This window comes from Corvus moneduloides, chromosome 3 (assembly GCF_009650955.1).
Source record: "Corvus moneduloides isolate bCorMon1 chromosome 3, bCorMon1.pri, whole genome shotgun sequence".
NCBI lineage: Eukaryota > Metazoa > Chordata > Aves > Passeriformes > Corvidae > Corvus > Corvus moneduloides.
Window position 1 is genome coordinate 38418711 of NC_045478.1, and position 8478 is coordinate 38427188.

An 8478-nucleotide genomic window follows, 5' to 3' on the forward strand; every position below is an offset into this window, starting at 1 on the left:
TCCTACAAACATTGTCAATCTAGACAAACATGTGCTGTCAAGGGGCAGATGTGGTTTATCCAGCATCACTCAGCACATCAAAGGCAGAGCTAAGAAAAGAACCATGGTCTGTCTTAGCCCAGTCCCTTGCTTTCACCCACCTTAGCTTACTGATTCTAACCTCTCACTGTTATTAACTATTATCAACTTTTAACTCCCTGGAGCAAGAAATAAGCCCTTTTGTCTATTGATAGACAAACCTCTAATTACTGTGATATTAAAAGCAGAAATAAATAGTGCTTAAAATATACATGCGGTGTGTAAAAACATTAGCCTAGGTATTTATTTGTGAACCAGCTACAGGAAGGAAAAGAAAACACTAGATGGAAGAGGGCTCAGCTGGTCATTTAGCACAATACTGGAGTTGGTTGATTTGGCTTTTACATCTGACTTTCACATGTGCTGCTGCAGGGGCTTAGGACAAACCTCCCTTCTCTCTGGGCTTCAGGATCTTAGTTGCCAAACATTCACTTCCCTGAAAATACAACTTCTAAACTATGGCAAAACCCCTTCTTGTTTTGTATTCAGGGAAACCACAAACACCACTTAAAAAACCAGCAGCTGCTGAGTGTGATGCTTTGCCAGCTGCTAATTGCTGTGGTCTCTTCTCTGCAGCAATGAATGGGTTTTGAGAGGGCAGAAACAGTTCACTGTTTTCTTTGTTACTTGGTAAACTGTGTAATTAAAAAAAATAAGCTCAGAAGTAGCCAAAATTACTTAATTTGTTTAAAGTCATGATATCCATATCTCACCTACATGACTACAACTGCATTTCTCATCACCTTCATGCCAAAGAGATAACCCATCTCTCCCATGCTCTCCTGATGTAAACAAAAAAACTCCCTCTGCAGCAAATGATCTTCAACATTAATAAGTATTGTTGCTCCATTCAGGCTACTGTTACTGTTGTAATGCTTTAGTCTACTAGTAAAATAAGAAAGAATTGACAAAGTCAAAAGATTTCCATTTGGGCAAGCAATTGTCACTTGCCACATCACAGCTTTTAACTCTGTAATATTATTAAGTGCTGCAATAGTGCAACAAAAAGAGGATTATATCCATGGCTTATGTTGGCTAATGGGACACTTACATGAGGCTACTATCAAGCCTATTTAATATTAGAAAATCAACTTCTCATTCAGTGAAACTGTATTTTATAACAAGAAAATCTAACTTACCTGTGTCTCAGTGAATGATTACAGCTGGATCCCAGCTTTCTAATGGAATTAACAATCAACAGTTCATTTCTGAGAAAGCGAGTTACTGCTTTAAGCCTGGAAAATGGGAACCACTTATCTCCTAGGTAATATAAACTGAATGAGTGAAACCTGATCCTCTCTGCTAGCACACCGTTCAAACCAGAACCATAAAGCCTCTTGTATCATCAGAAGGATATGAGGAGACTTTGGCATTTATTTGAAGTCATAGGATTTATCTGCGTCTTTTGAGCACGCATCAGCTCAGATGCTGCACCCTGTGTTTTCACAGTACCACAGCCTGAAGACACGTGTGCTGTGAGCCTTAACTCACACCCTGTTTGCTCCTTGCCATTTTACATCAGATTTGCATTTTGTGTTCTCCTGGGCAAGTCAGCTGTCCACAAAACACGCATATTCTTTTAGGCATACATGACTCCTATCAATGCATTACTCAAAGGCTCAGAAAAGCCTTTCTCTCAGAATTTTAAAATACAGTGGTTTTCCCGAGCAAGTGAAGCCTGGGTTTTTGTTATTGAAATGTATTTTGTTTACTGTACATGCTAATCAGTTCCCATATTGGCCTAGGCAGCTGAACTACTCCCTACCAGGAAGCCTATAACTTTACTTTTAATAACTAAGCAATGGAATAAGTGTTTATGTCCTGCCTTATACATCTCATATCAGTGCTTTGGTGGCCATTGTTACCTGTGGCTGTCCTGCTGAGTAACATTACAAAATAAGCAGAAAGACTGAACTCCTTGACTCTTAAATGAATTCTTCACACCATAATTTATTCAGAGTATAATTTAATTAGCTCAAACTTACTGTGGTCTTTATCTAGGAATTACATGTGAATGTTTGGTAGTTTTACAGAGAGGCAGCTATCACATAGCCTTACACATGTGCCTGGATCTGCACCTTGGTACAGTCCCCAGAGAAGCTGATGCCTTCAGAGGGTGACCGAAGGTGCCAGAGCTTGGAGCTGGACTCCAGTTAATGCAAAGCTTCCCAGATATCTGCTGGCAGCTCATCACAGCAGAGAGCAGGCAGTCTAGGAAATTTCTGGAGTGTGTGGAAGGTAACTCCCTGACACAGCTGGTAAGGGAGCCTGCCAGGGGTGGTGCCCTGCTAGACCAGCTGTTTGCAGATGGAGAAGTGCTGGTGGGAGGTGTGGTGGTCGGTGGCCCTCCTGGGCATAGCAACCACAAAATGATTATTTCTGATCCTTGGTAAAGTAAGGAAGGGGGATCAGCAGAGCCTCTACCCTGAACTTCCAGAGGGTGGACTTCGATCTGTTCAGGACACTGGTTCACAGAGTCCCTTGGGAAACAGCCCTTAAAAACAGTGGGATCCATGCATGTTGGACATACTTTAAGACAGAAATCTTAAAGGTACAGGAGCAGGCCACCCCCGTGTGCTGGAAGATGAGATGGTGTGGAAGAAAATCAGCCTGACTGAATAGGGAGCTTTTACTGAAACTCAAGGAAAAGGGGCAGGCAACTCAGGAATTGTACAAGGATGTCATTAGGTCATGAAGAGAGAAAATAAGAAAGGCAAAAGCTCATCTAGAACTTGATCTGGCCACTGCTGTGAAAGATAATAAAAAGTGTTTTTATAAATACATTAACTTAAAAAGGACCAAGGAAAATATCCATCTTTTATTGGTTGGGCAGGGGAATATTGTAACCAAGGATGAGGAGAAGGCTGTAGTACTTGATGCCTTCTTTGCTTCAGTCTTCAACAGAAAGACCAATGATCCTCAGGGCAACCAGCCCGCTGAGCTGGTAGACAGGGACAGGGAGCAGAGTAGATCCCCTGCACTCCAAGAGGTAGTTGGTGGACTGCTGAGCCATTTAGGCCCTCATAAGTCTGTGGGACCAGATGGAATTCATCCAAGGGTAGTGAGGGAGCTGAAGAGCTTGCCACTCTCCAACATTTATCAGGAGCCCTGGCTAACCAGGGAGGTCCCAGTGGGATGGAGGTTCACCAGTGTGACACTCATCTACAACAAGGGTTGGAAGGGGGATCCAGGAAACTACAGGCCAGTCTGCCTAATCTCGGTGCTGGAGAAAGTTATGGAACAGAACATCTTGAGTGCCATCATGCAGCACATACAGGACAACCAGGGGATCAGAGCCAGTCAGCCTTGGCTTAGGAAAGACAGGTCCTACCTGACCAACCTGATCTCCTTTTACGACCAGGTGACCCACCCAGTGGATGAGGGAAAGGCTGTGCAGGTTGTCTACCTGCCTTCAGCAAAGCCTTTGACACCGTTTCCGAGGGAATTCTCCAGGAAAAGCTGGCTTGGACAGGCACACTCCTCTACAGGTTTAAAACTGGCTGAGTGGCCAAGTCCAGACAGTGGTGGTGAATGGTACTGCATCCAGTTGGCATCCAGTCACTAGTGGTGTCTCCCAGGGATCAGTATTGGGACCAGCCCTGTTTAATATCTTTATTAATGATTTGAACAAGGGGATAGAATGCACCTTCACTAAGGTTGCAGATGACACTAAGTTGAGTGGGAGTGTTGATCTGCTTGAGGGTAGGAAGGATCTGCAGAGGGATCTGGACAAGCTGGATCAACAGGCTGAGGCCAATTTTACAAGGTTCAACAATCAACACTTCCATCCCTGGAAGTCTTCAAGAAATGACTGGACATGGCACTTAGTGCTATAGTTTAATTGCATGGTGGTGTTCAGCCAAAGGTTGGATTCACAGATCACGGAAACCAGAAGGGACCCACAAGGATCATCAAGTCCAGCCCTTAAGCAGATGGCCCATACAGGGATTGAAGCCGCAACCTCAATGTTATCAGCACCATGCTCTAACCAACTGAGCTCATCTCAGGGTCAGTGATCTGGAGGTCTTTTCTAACCTTAATGATTCTATTATTCTGTGTGGTGGTATTTATATATTAAAAGGCAACTGTAAGGTGCAGAAAATCTGAAGAGTTCCAGATTACTATGTGTCCGAGTCCCTTATTACAGAGTTTGTTCTGTTGAAACTGAAATTTCTACCCTCTGTAGTCTCCTTAGGAGCTGTGTTCCCTGCCTGAGATTAGAAAGGGTGCCTACATTAGAAAGGATTTTAAATTCTCACAGCTTAAACTGATTGGGAGTCCTGGTGTCAGAGGCAGGAGTTAGTCCCAGTCTGTACCTCCACTTCCAGCTGCCTTCCCAGCTGCATTGCCCTGCTTACATTAGACTGTTTTGCCTATCCCACTGAAAAATAAACTTCATTCTTTTTTCTTTTCTGGTAATGGACCAGGGAGCAAAACTGGCATACTCTAAGGATGAGCAATTATGACATTGCATGCAAGGAAGTCCAGAATGATTACAAGTGAAAAGACATCTCCCCTTGCCCTTCCTTTTTGGAGATGTAGTCTTAGCTCAAATTGTCTCTAGACTCCACTTTAAGGTATCTGGCTGTGTATTGTTGTAGCAAGAAAATTCAGGGCTGCACATGTTTCTCTGCTCTTCCTTTGTAGTAGAAACCACCTTTTTCTTTCCAGAGGGGACGCTTTGAGTTTTGATATTCTGTTCCCAGTCAGAACCAATTTGCCCACTCAAAAATGAAAGTAGAACCAAAAAAAGTGCCTTTTTCCTTCCATATTGAATTCAGTTGAAAAAGATTTATAAGCTTGATCAGTGTTTGAAGAATAACAATTGCTTTAATCTTTGCTGGAAAGCACAGCTGGGTGATTTGTTTGTCTCACAGAGACATGGCTGGCTAACAAGTATTATAGAAGATATACACAAAATGTTATGAAACAAAGAAAATTCGCACTAAGAGATTTTTGTTTTAAAAATGTATATTGCCTTAGAACTGTTTTGGATTGTCAATGGTAGGGTCCCGAACAGTGCATGCTGCTGTCTGAAAACAGCTTTCTTTCAATGGGAACAACACAAAAGAGCAAAAGCTGCTGAAAATCACCATAAGGACTCTTGATACTGACATGAGAAGAGCAACAATCACACAGAAAACCCTCAATACCCTCAATGGCACCCTTGTCTAGCTGGTCTGTTTGTTTCTTATGCATTTATGTCCTTAATATGGCCATACTGTTTCACATCCCTCAGTGCAACAATGGTTACGCTCATAATTAGCTTTCAGCAAGGAGGAAAAAAGTACTTCTAATTACTAATTTTTGCTTTCTCTTCTCCCCCAGACTTGTTCAGCACAAAAGAAAAAAAAGTCCCAGTTGTCAACTCTAATTAAAATATTGTGAAACTCATGGTGTCTAAAACATTTTAAAAATAATTTTAAAATGTGAACTTCACATTCACATATCAAAACATTAACAAACATGTGATGGTAGTTGCCCCTCTCACTACAAGTCATACCAGTGCTGGAATCCCAGTGTAGATGCAAAAAGAATTGTTTCTGCCCACAACAGCTCTGTTACTGTGTCTCTAAAGCAAGGATAAGCTTATCAGTAGCTTGAGGCACCCTATCTTTATTCTGAAGACAATGTGAAGCTCTGTTCTTGTGCAGTACTTGAAAGAAGCAGGAGCTGTGAGGTCAATCGGCAAAGGCAGGAGGCACAGTGCTGCTCCCCGGACTGCACCAGGCTGGCTGTCGCATGCTAACCATGTCTGCGGGGCACAGCACCGGCTTTGCTCTGTTCTCTACAGAGGCTCTTCTGCAGCTCAAATGATAAGGACATGTGAGTCTCAAGAAAAGCAGAAATTGCTGTTAGGTTGTGAATGGCTATGGCACAAAGCACAATACTGAATGCAGAATCCCAAAGGAATTTATTTAAAAAGAAAATAAATCTCAGTAACAGCCTCAGGTTTAGAAAATGAAGGGGTTTTGTGTGATTTCTTTTCAGGAGAGATACTCGGATATTAAGAGATGGGTGACTCAGAGATACCACAGATGTTTACTATTCTACACTTTATAGAGTCTCTCCTATAAAATATGCCAAACAACTTCATAAGCCTTAATGGATTGAATGTTTCAACATCCTGTTGGGTCAGATTATAGCAACATAATACTCACATTAAAGATAAAATACAACACTTTCCCACAGTCATAAAGCAAAACTAGGAACAGTAAGCAGTCCAAGCTTTTCATCACTGCACAGTTAATCCAGTCAGTTGGCACATGCTTACCACATGCCAAGTACCAGCACTCACATCAAAGCCCAAGCCCATTTCTACACCCCCCTCTGCTTCTCTTTTTACTCACAAAGCCTTATTCCACAGCTCTTCATATGGAGAATATTTCCTCTTCAGCCAGTGGTGTTCTTTGTACAGTGCGGGATCTTCCCCTGTCAGTGATGCCTGGGACTTACCTGTCCTTTACAAGAAAGATGAGAAGTGCTAGAGAACTAGCAGCAACCTAACAATCCTTGCCATCCATATATTGCAAATGTGTTCTGGCCACAATCTGGAAAACACTATCATGACCCTGGCTGACTTTGGATCAGAAGTTTTATTTGCATGGATGGTATAACTGCTGGGAGGGGGTGCATGTGCCAGTAAGCGAGCGCACTTTCTCTGTGTGGTGACGTAATTGTTTTGCCTTCCCATATTCCCTTCCTAGGAATTGCCTAGGAGCTGTATGCAGAACATCTCCTATAGCATGGTAAAAAGTCCCCCTTCCCCTCAAGAAAACCAAGCTACCTTCCCAAAAACAAAGCTCATGCAAAAACCTCACATTGGCTTCTTTCAATTAGACAAACATGAAAACAAACGAAAGCAGCTTCACTCAGATGTTCTACTCAATAGTTTTCAAACAAAATCAGCTGCGTGACATATGCCACCAAAACAATAGCTACCAGACTAGCAGATGGTATGTTGTGAATTAATTGTTGACACAAACCCCAGATATACCACCCCATCCTCTCTTGACACCTAAACTTATTTCCCTACTATTTTTCTCACCTCATTATATTTGCTCACAACAAGAAAAAAAAAATTTAGATATTCCTCCTGGATTTAGACATGAAAAGTCAACCTGCAATTTATTATTACTCTGCCATCTTTAAAAAAAACAAAAGGCAGTTTGATTACTGCAGAAAAAAAAAACATGGAACAAGAAGCTCTGAGAGCCTGGATACCTCTACATTTCATAGAATTATAGAATCACTAAGGCTGGAAATGACCTCTAAGATTATCAAGTCCCACTGTACACCTGGGGTCACTGTTTTTACCACTAAACCATAAGCTTTTGAGCCATTCCTGGGCAGCCTGTTCCAATGACAGACTACCCTTTCAGTGAAGAAATTTTTCCTAATGTGGAATCTAAATCTTCCTGGTGCAACTTGAGGCCATTTCTTCTTGTCTTGTCAATTGTTACTTAGGAGAAGAGATCAACCCCCACCTCACTACAACCTCCTTCCGGGTAGTTGAACAGAGCAATAAGGTCCCCCCAAGCCACCTCTTCTCCAGGCTGAAAAACCCCAGCTCACTCAGTGTCTCCTCACAGGACTTGTGCTCCAGACCCTCCAGCAGCTTTGCTGTCCTTCTCTGGACATGCACCAGCACCTCAGTGTCTTTCTTGTAGTGACCATGCCCAGGTGCTAGGAGTGGCTCAGTGGTGAAGGGCCCATCTGATAGAGCCTGCTCCTTCCCCCGTCTCCCACTTTTTGAGTACTGCATTCTGTTCTGTGCCTTTCACTTTAAAAAGCACATTGATGTGCTGGAGTGTGGCCAACAAAGGGCTACAAGGCTCTTGAAAGGTCTAGAAAACATGTCTTATGAGGAACAGCTGAGGGACCTGAGGTCGTTTATTCTCACGAAGAGGAGGCTGAGGGGGCCTTTATCCCTCTCTACAACTCCCTGAAAGGAGGTTTTGGGGTTGGTCTCCTCTGCCGTGTCTGCAGTGACCGGACTAGAGGGAATGGCCTTGAACTGAGAGAGGGGACGTTTAGATTAGACATTACAAAAATATTTTTCACTTAGGGTGGTCAGGCATTGAAATATTTCCCAGGGAATTAGGTGGTGGAGCCACCATCCCTGCAGGGGCTCAAGAGGCGTCTGGATCCAGCTTGGGTGATTAATGGTTATGGGTTACAGTGGTAGGGCCAGTGGACGGTTTGTACGGGACGATCTCAAAGTCCTCTTCCAGCCGGGACGGCTCTCTATGACTGGGAAGCAGCTCCGCAGCCCCGCCAGAGGCGGACGCGCTCCGCCCGCTGCACTGCCCCCGCCGCCCAACGGCTGAGGGGAGAGGCGAGACCCGGGCGCCGCCCCGCGCCCCCCGCCCGGGAGGGGGCGCGGCGCGCAGGCGCTAG